Genomic DNA, 14,021 nt, shown 5'->3' with positions numbered 1-14,021 from the left:
TCCTTTGGATAAAGCCAGGGATGAGGCTATGGATAGATGTAGATAGACAAGGAGACAGACCAAAGGGAGACGAGACTGACAAATACACAGTGAGAGATGAAAAAAGGGATAGATCACTGGGCCATGAGGTCCAAAAATAATCCACAGGGGAGATTCTGTGGCTTTCATGTTGTTTTTATTGCTGGGCAGCAAAGTCAACCGAGCCTAACATTAGAAAAGAGGAGCACCAAAATCACACGCTGCTACCTGCACCTCCTCGAAGGCATCAAAAAGACGATCTCTGATATCCCTGTAGTGCTTGTGTCGAAGTGAAATCTCACTATTGACTCGTCTTTGCTGCATCTCGCTCCACTCTTACATGTTATCATCTAACACAGGCCCTCAGTACTTCCTCTGAAGCCTCTGTCTCTCCTCCTCTTGCTGTTACACCCAACCTCTTGGCTGCTTGACTGCTGTCCCCCCCACCCCTCCCTCCTTCTATCTGTCAGTCTGTCTGTCTGAAGGCAGGCAGCAGGTGTTTTGTGACTCGAAGATCAGAGAGCCTCGGAGAGACGGAGCCCCTCTGAGCCAGGCTGCCTGTGTAGGAGGAGGAGAGAAAATCTACGCTTCCATTTTCAGAGTATGTCTTCTCTGCAACTCTCCAGACCACAGTTCAATAACAGTGCGTGTGTCTTATCCATGTTATATGTTCATGTACGTGTCCTACAGGCTGAATGAAGAGAGTTTTTATGAAGAAGCTTGCTGCTGAGTCGAGGTGTCACTAGGGAGAAAGGCAGTGTGGGTGCACACACACATGAGTTAAAAGCAAGGTCCATTCTGTGCATGAAACGTGCTCCTGGAATATTATAATACAGTATGACTTTGCAGTGATTATTAAATCAAACCTTTTTGAGGTGACCCAATTTCACAGCACCCTTCTCTCTGACCTAAAACTAGTTTCAGTGATGCTGACTCAAATACATTACTGCTCTCCTCTCTCTCTCTCTTTCATTCGTAGAGTAGTTTTTCTAAATTATGCTTAATTAGTCTCAGTGTAGCCGCAGCAACAATTCCATTAATGATGGGAACATTCTAAACACCAAACTCATCTCTTTTCTTTCTCAAGTGATCACCTTTTTTTCAAGCTGCAAGAGTAAACGGCAGACCTGCCTTCATTATGCATTCTAAATTTAAAAACAGACACAGAAACAGCGTTGCTTCCAAGTTGTGGGTGGATGGCTGCGTGAAGTGCAACATTCATTTCTACAGTATATGACATAATTCTCCCTCTAAAAAACATATTGCCGGGTTTCTTCTGACTTGCTTCTATGGTTGCTGTTTGTTTGTTTTATTAGTAATTGATACAATTGAAAACTCCACATCTGCTGACGGAGCTTGTGAACATAGTGGAGCATTTAGCAGCCAGATATTTCCCCTAAGAGTTGGTGAAGACCAAAAATATAGCTAAACAGAGAGTGACAATTGGTCTTATTTCCCCCAGGGGTCCACAAACACAACTCCAAATGAATGCTAATGTTGCTCCATATCTGCTGGATGTGTAAACAGGCAACTGTATGCTTGTTGAAATGTCAGTTTGTGTCAATGAGATATTTCAGATTTAAGTTGACATAGACCACACATCAATGGTTTTGTCATTGAATAAGCCAGAGACCTTCCGATTTCAGGTTGGTTTCTCCATCCACTCCACCACCCTGTTGTACTTCATCTCTGTGTTTCCTCTTCATTGCCAGTTTCTGTTCCCCTCATGGCTTCTAGTGAGCCATTAACCAGAGGGCTCAGTCTGGTGTGTCTGATGAGGACAGCTGCTGGGTTAAATGACCCATCTGTATCTAAATGATATAATCAGTCCTAATAGAACAGGGAAAGATCAGTCCCATCGCTGTCAAACATCGGAAGACAAGAGGTCACCTTCACTGTGATTTAGGCACAGTCCACCTTATTGGGAATTCACAGAGAAACTTGCCTGAAGTTGTGCAACTCTCTATATTGGGTCCTGTCTATGTGTGTGTGTGTGTGTGTGGTTTAGCAATGCATTAGGTGTCAAGAGTGTCGTTTGTCTTTCAATAAGCACTTTTCGGTCATGTTCTGTGCCACAGTGATGAAATTTGGAGGCTGCCACAGACTCTGCTCAGAAAATGGAGTGGATGGGAATTATTGATGGGAAAGTGTTTGCGCCTTGCACCCTGAGGGGATAATTCATCAAAAAGTGTCACTGCAAAGGTTACACAGGCATAAGGGCATCCTGAACTGGAGTCTAACCAGGGTGGTTAGAGTGACTGCCCCGAGAGAGTCATATGTCCTGCCAGACTCCCCCTTGAGCAAAACCCATGCCAACACCTACCAACTCAGACAAAAAACATCGAACAACTAAAAAGTGAGCCAAAAAGTAAAATAAAATACCTTCTACGCTCTAAACTCTTCCCCCTCTTTTTCTCTCTCACTTGACAGGTTCTCTGTTTGCGCTCATGTTTCATGAGCTCGATTTGATCCTCACTAAGAGCACTAATAGCAGCTTTGATCATGACAAGTGCAGCACTTACACTACACTACTATAATCACTAACTCTTCTAATGTAATCCCTCACTTCTCTTGACACCATCTACAGCTTCCTTAAGGAGCTCTCTCCATCTGTCTATCCAGCGAGGCTGACGCTGAACTCTCCACCTCTCTCTCCACTCAATTTTCAGAGTTCCCTCTCACGCTCTCTTTGTGTTTCTTAAGTGCTTTCACTCTTGACTATTTCTGCTAAGTGGATGTCTGTAAATATGCGTGCATGTGTGTGTGTGCGCAGAAGGGCGCAGAAGACACCTTTGTCTAATGACATTGCTATGATGGCTGGAAGGGGGGGTCACAGGATCTAAAACAGATCCTGGACAATGAAGTAATGGAAAATAGTTTTTTCTCTGTTTCTCAGTAACTCTTTCTGTGTTTCTGCTCCTCTCACCATGTGGGCAGGGAGCCAGAGGTGAAGCGGGTTGAACTACATCGCACAATAACAACACAGTGATGAGAGACTAGACATTCAGCAGACTCCGCAGCAATTAAACAGACCTGACGATGTAAACAGAAACGCACAATACACAGACAAACATCTTTCAGAGCAAAAAAATTATGTTAAGCTGAGTTGTATTGATTCCTTGAGGACGCTAAACTCGTTGCCTGTGCGTTTTCTCCTAACAAGCAGCTCATCTATCCTCCTTCACTGTAAACACAACGGTAATGTAAGACACAGAGGACAGGGGATATGTGAAAGTGCGTGTGTGTGCACATGTGGAGGGTACATGCTAAGGTGAGCATTTGTTTACAATATGTGTTCTCACACGAGTGTGTGCTTGCTTTGGTAATTGAACATAACTCTGCAGAAAGGAGCCCGACTTGGCTGAATTCACACAATCACCCAAAGGCTCATGGGAGATCAGTGGGCGGACAGGTATGGATCTGTGACGGGGGGGAGGAGGAGGAGGAGGAGGAGGGCGGGTGGGTTGGATTAGGTTCACTCTCTAACACACTTTAACGCTCTGGTTCTCTCAATCTCTCGAAGGGATTCTTTCTCTTCTCTTCTCTTCAAAATAACTGTACCTGTTCTGAGTGGTTGACTTTTTTTGAGAGGTTCATGTTCAACAGTTAAACACATCTCTAAACACTCTCATGGACATATCATTATCTGTATATACTGTGGGTGAAAAACCACTCCAGGTAGTGAACAACACTGTATTGGAATCACAGTGATTGCTAAGTTTCCACAAAGTGATCATTGAGGACTAATAAAGAATGCTTGTTTGAATTCTCAGTTTGTAAGAGGTTTGAAAAAAAATTAAATGTTTTGCCTTTTGATGGCTTTTTTCTGTGTAGTATTGACTACATTAAATGCATGGAGCTAATTTCAATACCATGATGATGGTTATTGAGCAAGACTAAGAGTGTACCTGTGGGTAAGTAATGTTCGCGTTTAATCAGATAAGTGTTTGATTTTAATTAACCCATTTGATCCAAAACCTTTCCCTATATGTGAGAATATAAAATCTACTCCCTACATCAATACATCACACAAATGGTAAGTGCTTTTTTAGTATTTTCAGAAACTCACAAAAAACGTTAAAGGCTCTCTCTAGAGCCAGTGTTTGGTTTGTCCGTTCTGGGCTACTGTAGAAACATGACAGTGTAACATACTGGGCCCTGTGGAAGAGGACCCACTCCCTTTGTAGATATAAAGGGCTCATTCAAAGGTAACGGAAACACAATTCTTATTTTCAGGTGATTATACACTAATTAAAACATACTTATGAATATTATATTCCATTTCTACTAGATACCACTAAATTCTACATACTGTGCCTTTAATTGTGGTAGTTCAATCCTTCCAATATGTAATTCATAAATCCTGAATTGCTACAGGTAAACTCACATAGAGTTGAGCATTGATTTTATTGATGCAAACAGAGAAAGCATATTTGTTGGATTTATTTAATTCAATTCTCTTGGTGCTTTTGTGTTATCTACACCCCATTACTCAAACTCTTAACAATAAACTTAACCAGAGTTTATTTTCTGACTGAAGTAAAGGACACAGTGCAAATGATCAGCAAGGATACCTGCCAAGCAACATTTAAACAACTGCTTATGTCACTCAGGGACATGGACAGACATTTTGAGAGGCTGTTTCTCTAACCTGAAAAAGCACCAAAATGTACCTGAATGGTGTAAATATGGTCATCTAACTAACCACAAATCAATTTTAAATTTGTAAATTGTTTTAAATTTTAAAGATTAATGATTTTTTTTTTTTAAACTGCACACTGTTGTTGTAAGTTAATACATTATTGCAGCTCTAGTTTGAGCAGCAATATGATTTTGCGTCTTGAGCTTAACACTGCCATCTATCAATTTGATTGTAAAAGATGTGTATTTCTGTAGGCGTTTTTGCCCTTATGGACTCTGATGTTGCTGCCTCCCTCTCCATCTCTTCCCTGTCAATCTCCATATCCTCACTTCCTGTCTAGATGTCCTCCCTTTCTGCTTCTGTCTGTGTCTTTTATATTTTACTCTCCAAGTCCGCATGGCTCACCATCTATCAAATACAATTACAGAGGATGTTTTAGAGGTCTTTTTAAAGACATTCTTGTTGATAAGTGTTCAAATAATGTAAGTGTTCAAATAATGAAAGCATTATTATTGTTGTGCCGAAGGCTCCTTATCACACTATTAAGGTATGTGCACGCTCTGCGGAGAATTTGAACGATGGAGCTGTCTCTGAAAGAAACGATTTGGTATAATTCTGCATAAGTTCCATAAATTACCTTTTAAGAATAACGCTGTCCAAAGCATCTATCTTTCTCTTTATCCCAGTCTTACTGGCATGGCCCTTTTATGCTAACTCTCTCACACTCGGCCATTACCACCCTCATATATACCTGTCTGATGTGTCTCCTGATGCTCAGCATGCTCTCCCTCACTCTCTGGTCTGGAGCCTTGTGTTTGCGCCTCATCTTAAACGGAATTAGAATCAGAATTAAGAACCATTGTCCGCAGCATTCTCCATTCAAAATTGCTTGGGCGTGGTAGAACTACTGTTTAAAATAGCAAGTATCTTAAATATACTTTACTGGTTCAATAATTCTAATCATTTCAATTCTGAACATCAGACTGAATTGTCAACTTGCATCTCTCACTGCAAAAAATGCACTAAAACAAATGAACACTTTATGTAAAACTATGTACTACAATACAGAACAATTACAAAATGCCATATAGGATTTCATGAACATGTTTTCTGGCCTTACCATCCCATATTTTACTATAGCTATTAGAATTATTTTACTTTAACACCAGGGTCTTCAACACTCTCTGAAGTGGAGCTATTGGGGTTAGCCCCCTACAGAAAAGCACTCTCTTTAATATTATGTTAAAGATGAAACTCGGTCACAATATGCACATATATAATTTACTTTGTATTTATTGATTTATTGATTGAAAAATTCATTTTTAGTTAGTTATTAGCCTGCTTCCAACTTTAAAAAAAGTTTCTGAGAAAATAAGCCTACTTCACATTAAATTAATTATGTAGGAAATGGTTGCTTGACATATCTATCATTTCACCTGCTGACCTGCTGGTTGTCTGAATCCAGCTCTGCAAGGTTGCGCTCCCCTTAGCTGCCTCCCTCAGCTCTTTCTCTCTCTCTTGTAGTTTCCTCCTTCTGGAAGGCATTGTAGCCTTCTGTAAGCACCCGAAATTAACATTAGCCTAACTAAAAGAACATGCATTACATTTTAACCAATTTGAACATTACAAGTTATCATCTCATAATGGAAAATAAGGCAACTTCTCGCTACATCTACTTGTTAGTTGAAAATCCATCACAACCTGAATGAAGCATGTTCAAGAACATAGCTAGCAGCTCATGTCACAAGCTAGAAAGAAGCTAACGTGGGCGTTTGGCCTGCCGAGGCCAGCTAACGTGGCGTTAGGTTGGCTGGTTCGCACACGACACATAGGTTCATATTGACTGTAAACAATATCTAATCTAGCATGATTCAACAGTCAAAACCACCAGAGCCCCGTATCTCTATAGAACGCACACTTAATGTAATGGTCGGAACTGTGGAGTTATCTTGCATGTAGCCTGCTGTCTATATGTTAGCCAGCTAGCTAGCTAAGATTGGTTCATGTTATAGCATAATATAAGGCAATATTGCGTGACGAGATGCAAACATGACAAGCTGTGCATTGTTAGGAGGCATATATGGAGATTTTTATTCACAGGGCAACCCATTGGTTATACCATTCGTTGTTAATCATTTCCACAACTCACACAACAGCAACAATACCAAGTGTGAATGGTACAGTGTCAAAAGATATGGGGCATAGGGCATCACTTTGCATCACATGGAGGCATTCCTATCAAAAAGTAATAAAAGTGTGGATGATATAGCAATTTAACTTAAGCAATCATGGGCTATACTCGTATTTATGCAGCGACAACAGCTCACCCAAAGAGGGCAAATGGGCTGTTGCTCAGGCAACTTTAGCCCAGTCTTTTGCACGTCCTTGATCTCACTGGTGATTTCTTGAGCTGTATGAAACCACGAAAAGAACAGCTCAATTGCAAAAACACAAAGAGAAGGAGCACAGCTCTTTCTCTTTTCATCAGCCTCCGTGACAGGCCCATGTATTTGATGCTTCGCAGAGACGAAGAAACAAACAACTCTATAAAGGTCTCGTCAAACCGTGCAGGAGGTAATGAAAAAATGTGTGTTTGTGTGTGCATACATGTGTGTGCCTGTATGTTTTATTCAAACACCACAATGACTGTTATTGTTTCTCATCACTTCTCTTTTCCTTCTGTCCTCTCTGCTATACGGTGTGGACAAAATAATAAAAACACCTTAATGTACAACGCAACTCCTGCGTCTTCTTGTGACCACTGTTCCCTATTGTCTACACAGTATTCTAGTGAGTATTGTATGTCATTGATTTTACCATTTCAACTTTCCACATTCATAATTTGGATTGCCTGTAACTGATGCAACAGTTCAAGCAGCTGCTTCTTTGTACCTTCAAGTTTGCTTATGGTACCTTGGAAAGTTAATTAATTCAATGGTGATTGTCACACCTCTATTAATGCTGACGCATACATAAATTAATGACATCCATGTGGCTAATTGTGATTTACAGTCTCCATCACTGCAAAATAATTCAATGCTTCAATGGATAAGTTGACTAAATATTTGACTATCAATTTTTTTTAAAAATATTTAATATTTAGAGTTTTACAAACTGGTGATTAGTGCAGTTTTACCGTATTATGTGTTGTTTTTCTGTTACTTTATCCATCTTCTTTATATTCTCCTTTCTGCATCACTCTTCTACTCCTGTCTTCTACAATATAAACCCTGTGCTCTTCTCTCCTGCTGCTCACCCTCCTCTTTTTTCTGCACGGGTGACAAAGAAGAAGCAGCAGCACGAGGTGAGGCATGCAGGGCAGCAGTGAGGAAAAAAAGAAACTCTCAAGGCTTCACAACTTCCCTTTATCTATAATATATTGTTTGGTTGATATTAAATGCAGCCGTGCTGCCCATTGTTCCCAATTCACTAAGTCTCCTGGCTTCATTGTGAAGCACTCCTCTGCAGAATCATTTCCATTCCAAAAGCCTCCAAAAAACTACTTTCCCCATGAAAAAGGCTGGACTCTACCCCTGCAGTGCTCAAAAGATGCTTTGGGTTTTTTACTCTCCTATGTTCATTTATCCATCTTCCTCTTATCGACCCATCTCTGCCAACCAATTTTGCCCTACACACCCACTATCTCTGACTCAATCTTCTCCCTCCTATCCTTTTTCTTTCTGCTTCTTAACTCTTGACACACAGTTTGGAGGGATGGCCAAGGACAAGGGAAGAGAATGATGGAAAAAAATGCAAAAGCAGTTGGAGAGAGTCATAAGACGGTTTAATTGAGAGGAGGCAGTGAATAAAACGACGCGCATTCACAAAGAGCTGCAAAGATAAATGATGCAGTGAATTAAATGCATGATTTGAGCAGTTTGTTGCTCTCCTGCTGCTTCTCCCCACTCACTATTCACTTCTTAAATTCTTCAACACTTACAAATGACCTCTGTCTGTTTCTCTCTGCAGAAAACCATAGTCTCAATGACACATTCTCATATTCTACCGGATAAGGAGAAATATTCATTCTGATTCATACAGAAAGAGTGAGGGGCAGGAGGTGGTGAGAAAAGGAGCTCACCCACTCATGAACACACACAGAAGCATCCTCAGAGGATGTCAGAGAGTTTTACATGGTTGATTTATCCAGCCTCTATATTAGCATAGATAGAGGACAGTTAGTTTCCCTGTCTGTTTATTGGCAGATTACCTCAGGGGAGAACCAAAATATTCTGACAGTCTCCAAACAAGGATGGATAAGGAGAGCTGTTGCTGCAGGAACAACTGCTATTTATATACTGCTGAGGTGACATGTTTACTGTAAGGGATGGCCAAGGACAGATGACCACAGCACAGGTCACTGCAGGATACCGGACATACATACTCAGAAGAATAAGAGGGATAGAAGGGATGGTGAAGGTGAGGCTTTGAACAATGATGGCGATCATCACATTTGATCAAGGTCCCGAAGACTTTTCTGGACAATGAGAATGAATACATTCAATTAGGGATGTAAATTATTAATCGATTATATAATTGCCATTAAATTTAATCTGTTAAAAATATATTAACCAACAGGGGCGGATCTAGAGAAATATTCATGGGGTGGCAAGAAGGTGGCATGGAGACTGTTCATTAGTGGGTGTCGTCTTTGGTAGAAAAAAAAACCCAAAACAACTGGTGATGTTTTTATAAGTGTCTCCTACAAGATTCAGAGTGATTTAACTACTGTTTTTTTCCTTTTATAATCATAATGATTAATAATGATATACAACTGAACACTGAATGTTGTTGGAGGTTTGAGTGAATGTGTGTTGTTTTTCACTTGCTGTCTGTTTCAACCTCCCGCAGCCCCTCAATGTTTCCCAACAGATGTCATAAATGAGATCCAAAGCGATAAGTAATTATGTCAATCTAAGCTTTCTTTAATGCTTTAAATTGGCTCCTAGATAGACATATAAAGACGATATTCACCAATTGTGTTACTTAAACTCTGTGAAGCCATACGATGTTACTAACGATCCAAGATATCCAGTGTTTATCCAGTAATGGGTTAGGGTTTCTCTGAGCTTCAATCTGAAAATGTGGTGAAAGTACAAACTCTCAGGTAAGCTCTGAATGAACTGTCACTGCCTTGTTGACTAATGTGGCTTTTTGTTTGGGGCTTAGAGCGAGTGATTTTAGTGCTTTTAAAACTGGGTGCTTTCATTGCACTTACTATGATTGATCTGAAATTTGGACATGTTTGTCTGCAGAATGAGCAGTTTCAGAGATGTTCGTAGCTGCAGATAGTTGTAAGCACCGGTGAGTATTTGGGTTTAGACAGGTTTAATCCATCCCTCACACAATCAAACACGAGTTACTAAACAAAACATGTTTCAACAAAACAACCCCGTCACTATCCATCTGCGGCCGTTCTGTATTTCTGCTAGTGGAAGTTGGCAGCCCTACACACATTTAGCAGGGAAAAAAGCCATCAGCAGTTGTTGTGTGTGTCAGCTAGCGGCAGCATACACAGCTTTCATAGAACCTAAGAGTCTACAGGGAGCGTCATCTCTTGCTGCATTCATTTGCACATGGACATCGGAGTTTTTTTTTCTATATACATATATATATATATATATATATATATATATATATATATATATATATATATATATACCCCCCACCCCAGCTGTCACCCCGGTAGATCTGCCCCTGTTAACTGATAATGCAGAAGGTGAGGGATATGCGGTCTAACTAACAGAAAATGTACTGTAGATTTGCTGTAGTACCCTGTTGCACCACTAAATAGTGCCTCTTACTGTTTATTGAGATGGAGTTACCCAAAGGATACTAAAAGACAATACCCCAGCCACAGCCTGTTCACCCTGCTGCCATCTGGAAAGAGATACAGAAGTATCTGCTGTCATACCACCAGACTACAGAGCAGCTTCTTTCCTCAGTCTGTGAGACTCCTCACTTCATCCTCTGCACTACCACATAAAAAATAGTTTTGTTTTTGTGACTTGTTTGTTGGTCCAGTTGTGTGGTTTCGGTTTTTATATGTGGCATTGGGAGGCTACAGTCTACATTTCGTTGTGCAACCTTGTATTGTAAAATGATAATAAAAAAGATCTTGAATCTTGAATCTTCAACAAACAATTATATTGTTATTATTATTATTATTATTATTATTATTATCATTATTATTATTATTATATTATAATAATTTGTAATTCAAGTAACTTGGTGTTTACTTAATTTGTTCTTGAAATCCCTAATTTATGTCAGTGGTTAAAAAACATTTTTTATTACGGAAACTCAATCAATTAAGAGAACTGCTTAAGATTTTCATCCTTACATTCAGTTGAATGGTAACAGTAAATTGACTGATAGTTTTAGCTCTAAGGTCCAGGTATCATCAGATAATTCGTAATTCATTTGTAATTCAAAACAAACAAAAAATGGAAAACCGTTTTTGGTGTCAGAATCAAATAACGAAAAACCAATCAAACCCGGCCCGTTTTTGATTGATTTTGATTTGTTTGATTAATTTTCGTTATTTGATTCTGACACCAAAAACATTTTTTTGTTTTTTGTTTTGAAACAAATAACAGATTTACCGTTTTTTGGTTTTTAAATTACAAATGAATTACGAATTATCCGATGATACCTGGACCCTCTAAAATAGATTAAGAGAATTTAATTTTATTATTATTTGAGATTTTTTAAATTGTAATTCATGCATTTTGTTAAAGATGTTGTCCCTGTATTACTTATATTTTTTAAATAGTGTTAAATATGATACTAAATACTACAAATTTAAAGGTAAGCCTTTAAAGGTTTGTAAGCTCTAGTTCTGGAGTGAAAGCCTTCTAACTCTGAAGTGAACGTCTGGTTGGTGTTGCGTGTGTTTCTGTTTCTGATTTAAGTACAACATGCTTTCCAAAAGACAGAAATAGACAGCTTTCGCAGTCCAGAGTAATGGAAAGCAACTCAGACACTGACCAGCTATCAGGATCAGACCACGTGTGTTTGTATCTGTGTGTGTGTGGGTGTGAATGTGTGTTTGTGCGTTGCTCATAAATCCTGAATGAAGTTTCTATTATTTCCCGTATCTCTCGAGTGAGATTAGTTCAATCCAAACAGGCATGCACCCAAGGCTATACACTCAAATCTTAAACAAACACACACATACAACACCGTGCACAAACACACCAGCCAGACATAAAAATGAGTGGGTGAACGATGACAGCAGGGAGACGCTCAGGGAGTAAGCAGAGAGATCCAGTACAGAGGGAATAAGTGTCATGTTTCTGACAGCGAGCATTACTGATTGTAAAAAAAATAACCTCCTCTTATAGGAAATGACTATGACACACATACACACACAACCAGCCAATCAATTTGTAGAAGTTTACTTTCCCATGGTCATTATTGCCTTGATCTTGACAATGGAAGTCTTTCATATTAACAAACTGAAGTTGTTTTAACAATGCGAAAGATATGAGTTGCACTATAATAAAAGAAACACTGACAAGCACAGATATCACAAAAGCTCTTCGTATGCAGTATGTAGGTGTACGGTTCTCCAATTGGGTGTCACAAAGATTATAATTTAAAAGGCAGGAAAGAAAGAGTAGAAGCGTGACATTTGAGCACAAAGCCCATTCTGCCACCTACTGTACTTTGTGTGTGGGACAGTGTTTCTCAGACTTTGCCATCTCGTTAGTTTGGAGATTAACTCCCTATGTAGCTGCTTCCTGCACACTGACTGTATAGTGAGGCATACTGTCGTGTAATGTAGGAGGAAATGATGGGATACCAATAAAGAAAAGAGCGTGTACATGCGACAAAACACACCAGCTTTGTCTTTCCAAGACAGTGTATGTATGGTAGGCATTCTCAAAGCTGCAGGTACTTATAAATCCAGATGATGTGTGAAATGCTTTGCCATTACGAAACAGCATACTGTAAGTATCAAATTAGTAACTCTACAAGTATTCATTGAAACAGTCAGGAAAGATTTCTGCAACAGGAACATAATTTGTGTCCAGTTTCAACAACTTGTATCACCACTGGAATTAATGTATATGAACAAATATATAAATGAATCAATTAATTTTCATGTCCAGTCAAAAGAACAACCCACCACTTCAGGGTTACAAGAGACCGTCCAAGTAGTAATTGCAGGAATTCATGATATTGTATATGAGTATGTTTATTCAAAAAAAAAAACTATCCAGGTATACATAAACATGTCATATGTCACCTCACTGTGCCAACCAACAAGTGCTGCATCATAAATCAAACAAAAAAAGCAAAAGACAACCTAAGCAGACTCAAAAACCCTAAATGTTGGGCATGAACTATAGGTTGTCTTCTTATGTTTGTCCCAAGATTTGCAATTAAAACTGTTACTGAAAAAACTTTATTTTCAAATAAATAAATAGGATTATATATGATTAGAGGTGCAGTAGGGTTATTCAACAATTGCAAAAATATGCATATTGTATCCTGAGTCGATCTGTGTGCGGATGTGTTATAAGTAAGGGAAGGTAATTTATTTAAGTGTCATGTACCAGAGGGTGCCCAGCCAACATGGGCTTACAAGATACTAGAAGCAACAAACAAGAGCAATAACATGATGAGAGCAAAAGAACAAATATAATACACCTCCATACATGTCAATCAATGTCAAATATCAACACAGTACTGCTCCTTAGACATTACAGCTATAAAACATAACTTAAGCATATCTGAGGCACAGACTGTGCCTTTAACACATCAAACATAAAGTGCCCTCATACGCTGTTGGTAAGTATTTAATACAAATTGAGCTAGGTGAAACACTTTGCCTGTAAACAGGTACTGAAGTCTACATTCATCAGAAAACAAATCAGGACATTCTGCAGATATTTTAAGGAAAGGGTTATATCTAAGATTGTGATATAATGGACAATAGAATAAAAAGTGCGTACTATTTCCACCACCAGAGGCAAGATACCACATCTCAACTGGGCACAGACGGACCTCTGTGCTCTAATCAGGTTAATGGTGACATAGTCCTCAGGATGGTAAATACACTTAATCAGACTGTGTGTTCTCAGTTCTGGTTTACATAAAATTTCTTCAATCATTCTGTTTATAATTTTCAAATAGTATTGTTTTAATTTGACTAATACTACAAGATTTATTTCTATCTTTATATTAAAGACCTGCATTGACAAATATTTTTGAAAGCTCCCTTGTTTAAGAATAATTATTTGAAAAATCCCAATAGAAAATTTGGTTGGTAAGTCTGTTAACGGGCATGTTGATTAATCCACAGTTGCAACATGTCACCCTTATGCCACACTCCACATGGCTCCCATCACCA

At 39.0% G+C, this 14,021-nt stretch overlaps 1 protein-coding gene and 1 long non-coding RNA gene across 3 annotated transcripts in view; both read right to left on the bottom strand.

Annotated features, from left to right (window-relative positions):
- Window positions 1–14,021, bottom strand: part of LOC137197010 (Kv channel-interacting protein 2-like) — a 112,293-nt gene that overhangs the window by 71,090 nt on the left and 27,182 nt on the right. The gene's annotated exons all lie outside the window — the stretch shown is intronic.
- On the bottom strand, window positions 4,307–7,684 carry LOC137197620 (uncharacterized). The gene is made up of 4 exons (XR_010931485.1): window positions 6,988–7,684; window positions 6,097–6,214; window positions 5,412–5,486; window positions 4,307–5,068 (listed from the first exon to the last, which is right to left on the bottom strand). It is a non-coding gene; the product is annotated as an uncharacterized lncRNA (long non-coding RNA).

Source organism: Thunnus thynnus, chromosome 14 (assembly GCF_963924715.1).
Source record: "Thunnus thynnus chromosome 14, fThuThy2.1, whole genome shotgun sequence".
NCBI lineage: Eukaryota > Metazoa > Chordata > Actinopteri > Scombriformes > Scombridae > Thunnus > Thunnus thynnus.
Note: the sequence above shows the minus strand (reverse complement) of the source record. Positions and strands in the feature narration are given on the sequence as shown.